At 38.6% G+C, this 16,459-nt stretch overlaps 1 protein-coding gene across 7 annotated transcripts in view; it reads left to right on the forward strand.

The window, feature by feature from the left end:
• The first annotated feature begins 2,219 nt into the window (after positions 1-2,219).
• Positions 2,220-16,459, forward strand: part of GUCY1A1 (guanylate cyclase 1 soluble subunit alpha 1) — a 69,353-nt gene continuing 55,113 nt past the window's right edge. For 2 of the 7 annotated variants that reach the window (XM_028848833.2, XM_028848838.2), the window contains exons 1-2: positions 2,220-2,633; positions 2,759-2,832. The gene's annotated coding sequence lies outside the window, so the exon portion shown is untranslated. Of the gene's footprint in view, positions 2,634-2,758; positions 2,833-3,035; positions 3,358-16,459 lie in introns of those variants that run through there. The other 5 variants (XM_028848832.2, XM_028848837.2, XM_028848836.2 and 2 more) reach the window with 4 other exon arrangements.

Below are 16,459 nucleotides of genomic sequence, written 5' to 3' on the forward strand. Positions count from 1 at the left end.
TGGATATTCTGATTCAGTTGGTTTGGAGAGGGGCCTGAACTTCTGTACTTCCAACAAGATTGTAGGTTATGGTACACTGCTAACATAGAAACCATAATCTGAGTAGCAAGGATTTAGATACTATCTCTAGTTGCCATTGTCATTTCATTTGCAAGTGTGAAAGTAACCTACATTTAAATGCTCTCGTACTGTTGTCAATTGTGGGTTGTAGGTACAAGAAAAACAAAGCATCTTGAGAGGAAATAAAAATATCTTGAGCTTTTCTGCCAGCACTAACATGGCTAGGGAGATTGCTTTACACTGAATAATTTTCCTTGTTAACATTTTTATTAAGTTGTCATGACAACTTTCTTATTCTCAATAAAGTGGAGAAAAGTTTTAACCCATAAGTCAACTATAAGAAAGAAGACTAGAGCTGGAAGATGATAAAATATTCAGGTATTCATTTATCCACTCAGCAGGCATTTTAGTGAATCCCGTTATGAACCAAGTTCATTGCTAGGAAATTAGGCTGTGAAGATTAGTACTTCCCTAACATCAAGGAACTCTTGTTACTTTTTTAGAGCATATCAAACATCCAGATTACAGAATGTCTTTTGCCGTCACCTTTTGGTGGTTCTAGCCACCCTTATGCTTAGATTGGTTGCTTCCTCTTCTTACCCATTGTCTGACAGTCAGAAAGGACAAAGGAGGAAGAAGACAAGATATTCTCCAGTTGAGGGTCTACCCTTGGTAAAACTCAGTAGCTCTTGGCAGAATGTACTGGGGTTAAATGCAATACTAATCAAGGACTTTGGTGTGCTATAAAACTTGAGAATGGTAAAAGTAGAAATTAATGGGTTAAACAAATCATGTTCCAGAATGAAAGGAATATTGGTAATGGTATCAGTAGGGGAAGACAACAGCAACAACAAAGTCTTTATACAAGCCTGCAACACATGACAACTATGGATCAGGCATCTGAACCGGCCTATCTTTCCACCATATCTTCCTACACTTTTCTTTATGTACTTTTTATTTTTACCAGATGGTATTACTCCTTGTTTCTTGAATAAAAGTGCCATGCCTTTCCAATCTCTATATGTTTGCTCACAAGTTTCCCTCTGTCAGAAAAAAGCAAAAACAACAAAAACGTCCTCTATTTTATCTTTTTTCAAATATGACCAATCCTTCAAGTCCTATCTCTAATACTGTTCCTTTATGAACACTGTCAGACACTATCTCATTTTCTTCTGAATGTTCGTAGCATTTAATCTACTTAAAAATAGTATGACTTCCCTCTTCCTTTTACTAATGAATTACTGTGTATTTTTTTAAAGTTTTCTTCTACATCTGAAGTTCTAAATATTCTTAGTACAAATGTCCTGCTGATCTAAGAGAGTATCATGGGTTAAATGTAGAGGAAGAGAAGTTTCTGAGATGGCAGGAAGGCAAAAGTTTCTGTGGCTACCTGACCTTACATTGCTGACTTTCTTAACTGTTCCTGACTTATTTAAATGTATTTTTTTCCTGATTCTGATTAATGTTCACTATGAGGCAATCACAGTATGAAAGACTGGGAGAAAGTCTGCAAATGTGATGAGCTTAAAATGGGACCAGATTAGATGGTGTATTTGGGGAAGATATAAAAGAGGAAGATAACCATGAATTGAACTGAATTGAAAAGGGATCACATAAAGATCATAATTAATTGTTACTTCACAATGGAACAGCATGATGGGATTTTTTTAAGTCAGAAAGGTGACTAAAAGCATAGTATCACAACACACACATCGGTAACAAATAGAACTAAATGCATTGAACCAGGCAGAAGCCAGACCTTACTGAAAATATGTAAAATCTCTGTAACCATAAAATTGCATCTGCAAATGAGTAGATTGGCTTCAAATCTGAAAACCAGGACAAGAATGTCATCAGCACAGATGTCAACTTCCCAGCAGAAATGTTGGAGTTTTTAACTGTGGAAAACTACAGTTTCTCTGGACCAGTGCATAGTGGAGAAGACATGTTTTTGTTTTTCTTTTTAAGTGGGCCAAATTTTCCTGGAGTCCCCTTCAATTTTTGCCTTTCTCTCTCTTTTTTTTTTTATTTTGGTCCCCCGCCCCAGGTCTCTGTCTCCACACAGTAATTGCTGGTATGGCGATTGGGCGGCTGCACAGACCAGGACTCAGTTCCCCTGCCCTAGTCTGAGCCTGGTGGGTGGGACTCAGCGCAGAGTCAGTTTTCCAGAAGCAGGTTTCAGTGCAGAGTTTTCCTACACTTTTCCTGCGCTAGAGCAGCGAGCAGTCTGGAACAAACCCAGGCGGAGGACACCTGTGGGGGAGGGAGCGCCTGGAGGAGCCTAGGGACCCCAGCCCTGCGTGATCTCACCATGGTGCGTTTTCGCTGCTACTTTCTTTTTCAGTCTTTCGGTGCAGAGAAGGGGAGGAGGCGGGGAGAGGTTTGAAAAAATCGAATGGCTTATGGAAAGGAACTGCAAGGGTTCCTTTGGGGTGATCAAAGAGGGAGACACAGATAGACACAGAGAGACAAAGGCAAGGAGGACTGTCTGGGAGCGACGCGGGCGATACAGTTTCCGAGGCACGCAGCGTCCCGCCCAGCCTGTTGAGCAGGTAGACACGAGCGACCCAAGCGTAAGTGCCGCTGCCGCGAGTGCCCAGGGTGCACTCGCGCGGGGACCCACAGGTGCCACTGCAGGGTCCCCTTTCCCGCTCACCGCCTGCCACCCCTGACGCCCGCTCTCTTTCTCCCTTCACAGTGCGGATTTGCGAGGGGCACCCTGGAGCTGCTAGAGATCCGCAAGCACAGCCCCGAGGTGTGCGAAGCCACCGAGTAAGTGGTCTCTGCATCCCCACGCGGTCGGGGCTCTTCAGACAGGCGGTCCCTCTTCCGGGACCCCGGCTTGGGCTGGGTCTCCTTCCTCTCCTGAGAAACCTTCCGTACGCTCCCAGCTGCCCAGCCCTGGGGAGCCAGGGCCGGGTTCCCACGCTGGGGAGGAGCGAGAGGAAAGGAGACGACGCCCGGGGGGCCGGCCCAGGGCCTGGGGCCCTTCGGGACCCGCGGCGCCCGAAGGAGGAGCACTGACGGGGGTGGGCGACGGGCAGCGCCGCGCCGGCTGCTGCGCTCGGGGCCGGGCCGTGAGAACGCGCGGGGCGCGCTGGGGCCGCTGCTCTCCCACGGCCAGGGCGCCCGGGCCGCAGAGCCCGCCAGCCCCATGTAGCACTGCGGCCTCCAGCGCGCCGGCAGGCAAGCGAGCGGGCGCAGCAGGGGGATGCCTGGACCCCGGAGGCAGCAGGGCTGGAGGCGGCGGCAGGCTTCAGGGCAACTTCACCCGGCCGGCTGCGGCGTGGGTAAGAGGTGCGTCCTCCTCCACAGCAAACGCTGCGATCGCCGGGCTGCCCAGAGAAGGCAGCCGGCTAACTTCCAGCGGCTGCCCAGCAGCTCCCTGAGGTGTGCGCGTGTGTGCGAAAGAGACACAATGATTTACTGCTTGGCAGTCCCATTTCTGTTTTCGTTAGGACTGCAGCTCTTGGAGAAACCGTGAGGAGGGGGCCACCGCGGTCTCCGCGCCTATCTGCACCCTGTCGCCCCAGCTGCCTGACAGTGACAATGGTGTGAGGGGCTGCGTTGCAATGCGGTCATGTGATTTCAGGCTATGGATTTCGTGCGTCTTTCTTTGCTCACTGATTTTCACATGGTTATTCTTTCATTTTGCACTCCATAAACAGTTTACATCTTCTGAAGTAAGCCAGAAGATTGTACAGCTCACTTAACGATGACTGGTTGAAGGCACTTGATTTTCAACCTATGGAAGCAGTGCTGAGTTCTAAATAGAATAGATTTTTTTTTTAATGTCATTTGAACTTCATTTACAACGTATCAATAGTGATATTTTAGGATCAGTCCTCCTATGGTGATTTCACTAAATGCCTATTTAATGAATTATTGATTTGATTTCATTACATCTCTGCCACTTACTAGGACTGTCTTTGTAGGAACATCAAACTTTCCTGTTACATATAGGTAAGCGTTGAAGCACTTGAGGTAATTTTTTTTGGTTTTGGTTCGTAGTGTAGAAGTGGTCTGTTGCTTTTCCTAAAATGGCTATACATATTTTTTCTTTAAGAGTGATAATTTCAGGTGTCCTATTATGTACAGTGCTAAAAAATCAACACGTTATGATAGCAACGATGTAACCAAAATAAGCAACACTTGATTTGTCTGAAAGTTATATATATAAGCTTTATTATTCCTTCAGTGTAAGTTGTCTATGCAGTCTATGCTTTGTTCAGCCATTAAACAACTGGGTCTGTGGATCTTCTTCAATGGGGCCGTGAAGTCCCTAAAATTGTATTTAAACATTAGAGTGGCTGCATTTTAAGGGAGATAGTACAGAGTCAAATATCCAAAAGGGACCTGTGCCCTAATAGAAAATTAAGGACCACGGGGTAAAAACACGTAAGCCACATTTTTTCTTCTTAAAACAACAGGCTGTCTACGTACAGCCTGCAGACATAGGCTAGAAGGAAAATTCTAGAACAATTAAATGGTGTTACAGTAGTTAAATATTTCACATAAAATAGACCAGATGTATGTATTTTTATGTATTAGGAAACAGGTCTCTGAAGTTTATTTAGTAGAAATTTGTAATTAATAGATGACCTTATATTTATAAGGTGTATTTATACTTTATATTGTAAGATCGCTTTCTATTATATGACAGAAAATAAAAATCATATTTTGTCTTTGAAATCCAATCAAAATATAAAGTATTTATACTTGGTATGATGTCTCATAATTTATGAAATATAAATAGCCCCTTAAAGGTCTTGCTTCTAGATTTCAAGTATTAAATAACATGATTAAAATAGTTTTCTGTCATTCAGAGAATGAGGAAGGAAATGTAAAAATATTCTATTTATTTATGGCAATACCAAAAACTAAAAAAGTATGGAAAACTTCACAATGCTTAGTACTTATAACTCTTACAACTGTGACTTATTAAGGGATCTTTCTTAAGACATTTTGAAAAGCTATTTTAATATTTCACTACAAACTTAAGTGATAATATTAAAATTAAAGTATACCTATTACAAATAAATCAATAAAATATTTTGTGACCGAATTTTAAGAATTTTGTCATAGATATTTTTCAAATGAAATTGAAAACAATTAAATCTGTATCTAACATCACTTTTATTGACAAATTGAGATATTGTGTGACTTCGAATTTTTTCAGAGACTATACAAGGGAAATTAAATCCTGCATTTACATTTGCTAACAATTAATTAGTGTGGACTGAGGAGAATATTTATTTCTTTACAGGTTAGTTTAAAATAACATGATGTGTACCCCCATAATTTCTAATTAACCTTTTTATAGAACTAAATAAACATCAAATTAGCCATCAGAACAAATCTCTACAAGTAATGGGAAAGGGAAAGGTAAAGCAATATTTCAATAATACAAGTCAAAAAGTATGTCCACTAACGGGAAAAAAATTTGGAGGAAGTTGTTGTTCAGAATACTTGTTCTGTGTCAGATTCACTAAGAAGTTGCTTGGCTTTTATCTGTGAGAAGATTCCATTTTGATGGCACTGATTTCTACACTGGTTCATTAAACATATTTACCCAAGCCACTTTTCTTAAACATTTCTATTTATTACTTTTCTGCACATTTATAGAAACAAATATTTTTTTCCTAAAGGATCAATAATTAAAAATATTTTTGTCTCTTGGCCATGTACCTTTATTCTGCAATAGTTTGTTTTGGGTGTCTACATCTTCACTTGATACAAGAAGAGCTTTTGTCAATGTTTAGTTACTAGTTGATTTACTTGGGGTGAAGTAATGTCCTGGCTATCCTGAATCATATCTGCTCCTTTTATTTTCTTTCAGAACTTTGAAATGTCTTACCTATTATATATGTATTTTTTCTTCTTTCCTGGATTCATGCCAATAGGCTTCATCTTCCTATAGCCTCGAAGGCTTACAGAGGATGAACAGAGTTATTTGGGAAGAGTGAAGGAAGAGCTGTAGAGCGGACTTCCCCCTCAGCCCACAGTAGGAGAGAGTGGCTACGTCTTAAAACTTGAGAGACTCTGGAGCAGGCTCTTCCTTGCCACAAGAATGTGCCTCACAGCCTGTAGTTTCTAACTTCTCTTATATGGCATGCTTTCTGGCCATTAATAATGTTTCATTAAAACAAATCCTCCCTTTTATAAAATTGAGGCCAACTCAAATTAATTAACTCACATACCGAGTCCTCTATCTCATCATACTGAGAATTAGCAGGAAGTCGACAGGAGACAGTGGCTTCGAGAGTGAACACCTTCTTGGGGGAAGCTAATGGGGCAGACCCATTTCTTAATCCTGAACTTTTTATTCTAGGTTCAGCCTATCTATTTATCCTCTTTTGCTATGTCACATGTCATTGAAAGAACCTGTTTAAATGTCTGCATCTCCCACTAAACTCAAATCTCCTTAACGATATCCAATGTTGAATCCATAGTGCTTGGTGCATAGTAGGTGTCTAAAGAGCTTAACATTGTTGTCATTGTCATTCTTGAATTAAGGCTTGTTTATGCCTTGATGCTACCACATGGAGCTATGGTCTTGGTGACAGAGACCCTTATGTGCTCGTCTGTCATATAGTTTGTAGCCTCTTCAGAATTGCTTGTAAACTGTTATTTATTTCACCAACAATTTTAACTCTGCTTCAACCCTTAAATCTCTTGCCATTAGACCTACAAGAACCTGCCTTCCCAATGTCAGCTTCACTTGGAATGTTTGCTTTACCTTCCTTGCTGTTGATTTAGCTGGACAAAGAGACATAGCTGTATCTTGTGGCCAACTACCAACTGCTTCACTCCAATGTCAGCTTAGAGGATACTAAGCAGTGCTATGCAGTTATTTATTCTTTCTTAATTTCATATCAAATTCTCCATGGTACATATTCTGGATTTTTTCCAGGTTTTCTAGTCTACCCAGATTATCTCCACTCTTCATTCTTAGCAGAGGACCATACTTTTTAATTCACAGAGGATATTAAGGTCAGTTTTGTCAAATTATTTGTCAACACTCATCTTGAATACAGTAGGAATTTCCTTGATCAGCTCTGAGCATAGGAACTCTTTTCTTATATTCAGCTATCGAATTTGTCTCTATAATATTTACATCTTTAATTTTACCCCTTAGAGTATTATACAAAATGCTTTTACATCTAACAACTCTTAATAGTGTCTAAGATAATAATCAGTTTCTTCAACCCATGCTTATTTACCATGGGTTGAGAGTCTCATTGTTACCAGGGCTTTTCTCTTTTGGATGCACTTCTGTTTTTATGAAAGTATGATCCCCAGAGTCGAACACAAAGGATTGTCCTCTGATATATTTATCTTCTCTGGATATCATATAGTAAATCAACCTGAAATCTGTTCTACTCTTTCCCTCCCTTTTTTATTCACTCATTCAACATTGTTTAATTGTGTATCTTTTTTGCACATTCTTCTGCAAATACACTTCTTTTCCCCACCGAATTTTTTGTTTGACCACTTGATTTGGGACTTTTTACAAATACTTGCTGCAATTAAATTTGTTACCTTTAGTTAGCCTGCTGTTCCAGAAAGTCAAGGTCTTCTTGGATTCCGAGTCCTTGATACAGATTAGCCATTTTCACCAATTTAGGGGAATTAGCGGGATATAATTAACATCTTCATCCAAGTAACTATCTACGATGCTGAACTGGAACTACCTTTGGCATGTTCCTAGACACCTTCCTTTACGTTAGATTCCCGCTTTACGTTAGTCCATAAATTATTCCTCTTTATCAGGCTGTTCAACCAGTTATATAGTCGAAGAATTCTCTTTGAAGTTTACATTCCTTTGTGTGGCTTAAGAGAGTATACTGAGACAGACTTGGTCAAATTCCTCCCTGAAATGAGTCTCTACTTTCTGCAGAATAGATGTCGAGTAACTGCTATTAAAAACAAAAGGAGATAACTAGGTTAGTTGATAAGGATAGGTTCCTGTGACCTCTCTTTAGCTTGTAGATAATAGCACTTCACATTTTGAATGCTTGCATGCCATGTTTTTAATCATCTCTTTGGAATAGTTCCTGCAATTAATGTCCAGCTCTCTAAATTGTAGCTGATGGAATCCACCTTCCCGATTTTGAAAATTGAGGTAATGGTTGGACTCTGTCAACACTTCTCTTCACTGTAATATTTTTACAGATTGCTTTAACAATTCCTTTATCTTATCAACGTATGCTTTCAATATTTTGTAGTGTAATTTCTCCAAATTAATGGATTTAAACTCATTTAGAATATTTGATGTCATTCTATATTCTGGGCCTTAAATTTGTTATTTTTAGTTTTGTCCTACTTTTATAAGTATGAATATTATTTTCTTAAGGAATGGATATGAAACAAAACAAGAGCAGAGTGGTTCTGCCTGTTTGTTCATGTACTGTGATTTGAATATCTTTATCCAGTGCACTCTTCCTACATCTAATAAAAATGCCATAACCACCACTTTATCTGGCAATCATAGCAAGAATTAAAAGGACGTGTTTTCTTGTTTTTGTAAGCTTCAGCTTATTTTATGTCTTACATTTTATAACACTCTTCTTAGAGACTCAGCTGCTATTTTGTACTTCTCTCAATAAAGTTTGTTATGGATTATGCTTGTCACTGAGGAAGATACAAAGCAAAGTTTATGACACACACTCCTTGACTTGAAGGAATTTAAAGTCTGCATGAACAAAACCAAGAAATAGTCTCAGAATTATACATGTCAGCACTTAACAATGAGCATAATATTTGTAGAATAGTTTTAATAAGTTTTAAAGAAGTTAGGAGAAGGAAGAGAGTTTGGTAAGATGGAAATATTGAGTAAGGCTTTCCAGAGGAGATCTAAGACTTAGCTGAGGTTTTAAAACAAGATCAGGATGTTGGACATCATAGGACCTGTAGGATTTAAATGTGGCAAATAGTAGGAAGAGTATTCTAGACAGAGGAAAGGAAAAGATTCACTGCAGGGATCAGATGTGTTGGGGCTGTGTGTGTGTATTTGGTATGTGTATGTTTGCCCTGTGTATGGCAGAACGGGCAATGCTAAGCCTTCCCAAGTCATAGCTTTGAAGTATTTGTTTGTGGAGAACACCACTTTTCCATTTCTAGCTTTTCGTTTCCCCTTGTTCAATCTTTGTGAGGTCCGCACCTACTCATCTTGTAGATCTCAAACTAAGCTCTGCTGCTTAAAACCTTTCCTCGACCTTCCAAGCCTAAATTGCATGCCTTATTATGTTTTCCTGTAACACACTGTGCTTCCTCTGTAGAATTATTATGATATGAATAATTACTTGCTGAATTTTTACTATTATACTGATACTTGTGGAAAGAGGTACCATTTCTGTTTAGTTCTCCATTTTATACACAGTCATTGAATACAAGTGCTCAATGGCTCATAAGCACTCAGTGAAAATGTGTGCTATGGCCGGGCGTGGTGGCTCACGCCTGTAATCCCAGCACTTTGGGAAGCCGAGGCAGGTGGATCACCTGAGGTCAGGAGTTCCAGATGGTGAAACCCCATCTCTACTAAAAATACAAAAAATTAGCCGGGCATGGTGGTAGGTGCCTGTAATTCCAGCTACTCAGGAGGCCGAGGCAGAGAATTGCTTGAACCCGGGAGGCGGAGGTTGCAATGAGCCAAGATTGCGCCATTGTACTCCAGCCTGGGCGACAGAGGGAGACTCCATCTCATCTCAGAAAGAAAGAAAGAAGAAAGGGAGGGAGGGAGGGAGGGAAGGAAGGAAGGAAAGAAGGGAGGGAGGGACGGAGGGAGGAAGGGTGTGCTATGCTGAGCCTACTTGGAACAGTGAAGTTATATGGAGAATACTTGTAAAAAAATGTTTAAAATAAAGAAGGGTTGGATTACAAGTCCAGGATTTTCGTTCTTTATACGCTTATTCTAACAGACTTTTTCTATTTTTAAAATTTATTTCTTTTTATGTCTTAAGGTTTTTTATTAAAAATAAAGACAAAAACACACACCTTAGCCTGGAGCTACACAAGGTCAGGATCTTCAGTTTCACTGTCTTCCACTGCCACATCTTTTCTCACTGCAAGATCTTCAGGGACAATAACATGCATGGAGCAGTCCTCGCCTATGATTACAATGCCTTCTGGAATACCTTCTGAAGAAACTGCCTGAGGCTGTTTTATACTTAACTTATTTTTTTAAGTAAAACTAGTACCCTCTAACAATAAAAGGTATAGTATAGTAAATACATAAACCAATAAAATAGTACTTTATTATCACTATCGAGTTTTATATACTGTACATAATTGTATGTACTATGCCTTTATATGGCTGGCAGCACAGTAGGTTTGCCTGCACGAACATCTCCACAAGCATTTTAGTTATGTGCTATGACATTACAATGGCTGCCAGTCACTAAGGAATGGGAGTTTTTCAGCCCCATTATAATCATATGGGAACATGATTGTGTGTGCGGTCCATAGCTGACAGAAACATTGTTATTTGGTGTGTGACAGTATATGCACTGGAATTTTTAGCTGCTTATTGTTTTCAATTTGCAATCACTTTGCAGCTTCAAATATGCTCATTATAAGCAGTTAAGTGATATGTGGTTTTTATTACAATATTAAGTTAATAAAATATGTGACAAGGAATTTCAGTATTCCATAGTATAACATGAACTTTTAAATTGTGTATTTGTGAGCATAAAGTCATATCAAGATCTTTAGCACTATATGTGAAGTATTTAGAGAATTACAAATGTAGCATTGAAGGAAATGTGGGTAAATGCAATAAAATTGTCAGTACACGAGTTGTAAAGCAAGATATTCATATATTAGATTAGCACTATACATTTATAAATTTGATTAGCAAAAGGCAGGCTTCCCAGTGAAAACAAACATCTTTGGGTAAAATTCTATTTCTTTTAATGTTTTAAAATATTTGCAGTCACTAATTGTAAGTCATATTCCTCTTTGTCCAGCTCTATCCCAAATAACAATTTAATACACCACAGCATCTATTTCTGCCTCTTTTCTGTGTGACCGGCTCGGAATAATTCATAAGCCCTTGTTGTTTGATCTTATGCTAACAAAAATCCAGCAGTGGTATGTAGGAGAGCTGTGATATGCCTATAAGAGTTTATACTTTGGAGGGCAAATTATCCTAATTAAAGTCACTGCTTTTCTTCTCTTCTCCTTCTCCTCCTCTTTGAAGCTATGAGAGTTTACCTTAACCTAGACTGGTTACCACCTATGGCTTTATGACTTGCCTGCTGAGAGCAAGAAAGCTGTATATGAGGGATATTGCAAGGCCACCTTCCACAAAAATTGCTCTCCTACTTGGTCCTGCCCTATGGCCTAAATCTCCTTTGGGTTGATGTAATCTTTTGGAGTATCTCCCAGAGTCAACAAGATACCTGTTTTACCATGAAGAGCAGCACAACCTGGTTGCCCAATAGCAGTGGTTACTTTTATTATGTTGTCTTCTGCCTTCAATCAAGAGCATGACGCTTGGACATAGCTTTTTAAAGTAAAGAGAAAAAGGAAACTGAAAGGCTCAGTATGTGGGGCACAGATAAGAAAATGAGACCTAAATAGGGTGTATTGGGCAACCATACAGGGCTCAAATAGAAAGAGGAAGACCAAAAGAAAGCAAAGAATGTCCTAAGAAGAGCTGTTTTTTTACACTTTTGTTGCCTATTAGTTTTCTTCATTCCTAGGGATGGTTAGGACATTTTTCCACATTGGCATGTTATGGCCTTGATTATCTACCTAAATCAAACCAGAGGAAAATCAGTTTAGTTATTTTTATCTTAACATTGGATCTGTTTAGCATGTCCTGGAAATTAGTAGTTGCATGTTGTCACCATCTATTTTGTACACAGTGAAAAGGCATTTGGTATGTTTCTATTTACATTCACTGTCCTTGATAAATACTAATTGGCCAGTGACTGTAAGTCTCAAGAATTTTTGCTGCAGAGCATGTGTTAAAACTCATTTTCAGTGGTGTAGGAGTCATGCAGTGTTTATCACTTACATGGGTAATCTGACAGCTGTATTTTCCTGCCTGACTGCAGCTTTATTCTTCATCATTCTCTTCCTTGAATAGTGTGTTATGGTCACGTTGTCTTAGCTGCAATTTACTCCTAACCTTCTTTTTGTTTTCAAGTCTGTGTCTTTGCATTTGTTTTTCTGCTCCTGCAATGACTTACTTTGTTTTCTCTGCCTTGCTATTTTCTGTTTATTCTACAAAGCTCACCTTAAGTGTCACTTTTTCAAGGACATGTTCACCAATGCACTGTACAGGGGCACATGCAGATTCTTCATGTCCCCATCACACCCTGTCATGACATCACACTGAACTGAGTTTGTGTGGTCTAAGTCTGTCCACCCCAACCTTTACTCAAAACATTCCTTAAGGAACTAGGATTGGCTTGTTTTTATTTATTTGCTTTCGTTTTTAATACCTGAGATCTCATCCTTTAGAATGCAGTAATAGGTGCCTAATAAATATTTTTGGCATATGTGAATGAATGAATGAGTGAATAAATAATCAGATGAGTTGATGAAAGATTCTAAGGGAAGACTAGGTAATATGATTATAAGAGAAAGGTCCTGAAGAATACTTGGGAATGGATCCTTTGTTCATACGTGGTTTTGTTCATCAGCTCATGTGTAGCATCACGGTCATTTGGAAAACATTGGTCCATTGAAATTTACACGTTTTCCAAATGGTGACACACTTTATTATACAGTGTCAGAAGTTAGCCTTCATGACTATCACCACTGATCTCATCAGGAAGTTTTTAGTATTGGATAGCTATAAGCTCACAATGGCAGTTCTAGATAGTGCAGCTGTGGATTGAAAATGTTGTCTGGTTTCCTCTTTTTAAACCAAGAATCCATCCTAATATAAGAAAAAAATCAGGCCAGGCAGGCACCATGGCTCACACCTGAAACCCAGCATTTGGGAGGCCAAGGTGGGCGGATCACCTGAGGTCAGGAGTTTGAGACCATCCTGGTCCAACATGGTGAAACCCCATCTCTACGAAAAATACAAAAATTAGCCAGGCATGGTGGTGGGTGCCTGTAATCCCAGCTACTTTGGAGACTGAGGCAGGAGAATCGTTTGAACCTGGGAGGCGAAGGTTGCAGTGAACCAAGTTTGTGCCACTGCACTCCAGCCTGACTGACAGAGCGAGATTCCATTTAAAAAAAAATGTGTGTGTGTGTGTGTGTGTATATATATATGTATAAAATATATATATGAAAAAATCAATAGTCTTGGTCTTAAATTAGAACAAATATTAAAATCTAAAATAATAACTGTTTATCTAAAAAATTTAGCAAAGTGGAATTACTTCTTGTATTTATATCTAAGACCAAGAAAAACTTCAAGATTTCAAAATAATAAATTATTAGACAATAATGAAATTACAAACATTATAGCAAGTACACTGATAGTTAGGAAAAATCAAAATAGAAGTTCTGAGAACAAAGTGCATTAATCTCCAAAAATGTACACTTATACTTTAAACCTACTAATTTAGAAAATTCTACACAAATATAAATTCCATTAGAATGATTACATCATCACATGTCATGTAGTCTCTGGAGACCTCTACTGCAATCTGTGAGAGAATGAGAATGAAAAAGGTGCATAATATTAGAGCATTGTTATGAAAATCGTTTTGACGTTGCAGATCCTCTGAAAAGGTCTCAGGACATCCCCAAGAGTTTGCAAACCACATTTCAAGAAATGCTGCTTTAACTCAAATGTGTCTTGAACAAGGTAAACACAAAAGTTTTTACAATAATTTTATATCAAGTCCAGTTCATAATAGTGAACATTTCTTAAGTACATATTACATTCCAAGCATTAATACAACTGCATTACTTTAATCAAATCCCTTGAGGAATGTTATATTCTCATCACTGTTCTACAGATGAAAAAAATGATGATACACAGAATAGATAAGTCACTTGCCTAAATGTCACACATTTAATTAATAATGGAATCAGTATTTGTAGCAAGGCGGGGTTCACACTTTTACCTACTGTGGTAATTACTATGGTAACCTTTCTGCCTACATTGTAAGTTTTCCTGATGATTTGTGAATTACCCAGGTTTTGCTCACGAACAATATCATTTGTTGAATGTCTAGCATTTTAAGAAACTGCCAAACTGTTTTCCATTCCCACCAGTATTCTATGAGAATTCCAGTTATTCCACATTGCCAAAAACTCTTGACATTGCCAAACTCTAGAATTTTAGACATTCTGATGAGTTTTTGTTTAATAACTAATAATATTGAGCATATGAAGAAATATTTATTGACTGTTTATATATCTTCTTTAATGAATTGTCTATTCAGACTTTTTGCCCATTTTAAAATGGAATTGTTTCTTTTCTATTATTATTATACTTTAAGTTCTAGGGTACATGTGCACAACTTGCAGGTTTGTTACATATGTATACATGTGCCATGTTGGTGTGCTGCACCCATTAACTCATCATTTACATTAGGTATATCTCCTAATGCTATCCCTCCCGCCACCCCCGTCCCCACAATAGGCTCTGGTGTGTGATGTTCCCCTTCCTGTGTCCAAGTGATCTCATTGTTCAATTCCCACCTATGAGTGAGAACATTCAGTGTTTGGTTTTCTGTTCTTGCGATAGTTTGCTGAGAATGATGGTTTCCAGCTGCATCCATGTCCCTACAAAGGACACAAACTCATCCTTTTTTATGGCTGCATAGTATTCCATGATGTATATGTGCCACATTTTCTTAATCCAGTCTGTCACTGATGGACATTTGGGTTGATTCCAAGTCTTTGCTATTGTGAATAGTGCTGCAATAAATACACATGTGCATGTGTCTTCATAGCAGCATGATTTATAATCCTTTGGGTATATACCCAGTAATGGGATAGCTGGGTCATATGGTACTTCTAGTTCTTGATCCTTGAGGAATCGCCATACTGTTTTCCATAATGGTTGAACTAGTTTACAACCCCACCAACAGTGTAAAAGTGTTCCTATTTCTCCACATCCTCACTAGCACCTGTTGTTTCCCAACTTTTTAATGATTGCCATTCTAACTGGTGTGAGATGGTATCTCATTGTGGTTTTGATTTGCATTTCTCTGATGGCCAGTGATGATGAGCATTTTTTCATGTGTCTGTTGGCTGTATGTCTTCTTTTGAGAAGTGTCTGTTCATATCCTTTGCCCACTTTTTGATGGGGTTGTTTGCTTTTTTCTTGTAAATTTGTTTGAGTTCTTTGTAGGTTCTGGATATTAGCCTTTTGTCAGATGAGCAGATTGCAAAAATTTTCTCCCATTGTGTAGGTTTCCTGTTCACTTTGATGGTGGTTTCTTTTGCTGTGCAGAAGCTTTTTAGTTTAATTTGTCAATTTTGGCTTTTGTTGCCGTTGCTTTTGGTGTTTTAGACATGAAGTCCTTGCCCATGCCTATGTGCCGAATGGTACTACCTAGGTTTTCTTCTAGGGTTTTTATGGTTTTAGGTCTAACATTTAAGTCTCTAATCCACCTTTATTTTCTTACTAAGTTGGAAAACTGTATATTCTTGATTAAACTCCTTTGATATTGTGTGTTACAAATATTTTCTTCTAGTATGTGACTTGTGTTTTTGTTTATGTAATAATGTCTTTCAAAGAGCCAAAGTATTTTTTTACTTTGATGAAGTCCACTTTATCATGCTCTTTTTAAATATTTCATGTTTTTTTTTTAATTTAAACATCTTTGCTTCAAACCTAATCACAAAGAATTTCTTTTTTTTTCCTCTGTAAGTTTTATAGTTGTAACTTTTGTATTTAGGTTTATGATCTGTCTTAGTCTGTTTATTTTGCTATAAAAGAATACCCGAGGTTGGTTAATTTATTTACAAAAGAGGTTTATTTGGCTCAATGTTCTGCAGGCTGTGCAGGAAGCATGGCACCAGCATTTGCTTCTAGTGAGAGCATGAGGCTGCTTCCACTCATGGCAGAGATGAAGGGGAGCCAGCGTGTGCAGAGATTACTCAGAGAGAAAGGAAGCAAGGGAGAGAGAGAGGAGATGCCAGGCTCTTGTGTAACAGCCAGCTCTTGAAGAAACTAGTAGATCAAGAACTCACTGGCTATCATGAGAATGGTGCCAAGTCATTCATGAGGGATCTGCCCAGTGACCCAAACATCTCCCAAATCCACTCCACACTCAACACTGAAGATTAGATTTCAACATAAGGTTTGGAAGATTTGACTATCCAAACCATGGCATGGTTCATTAAGATTTAATTTTTGTATGAGTATGATGTGTGTATAAAAGTTTATTTCTTTTTCTATATGGATTTCCAGTTGTTCCCGTGGCATTTTTATTAAAAAACAAACAAACATATTTTCTTTCCTTATTTTATT

This window comes from Macaca mulatta, chromosome 5, assembly GCF_049350105.2.
Source record: "Macaca mulatta isolate MMU2019108-1 chromosome 5, T2T-MMU8v2.0, whole genome shotgun sequence".
Taxonomy (NCBI): domain Eukaryota; kingdom Metazoa; phylum Chordata; class Mammalia; order Primates; family Cercopithecidae; genus Macaca; species Macaca mulatta.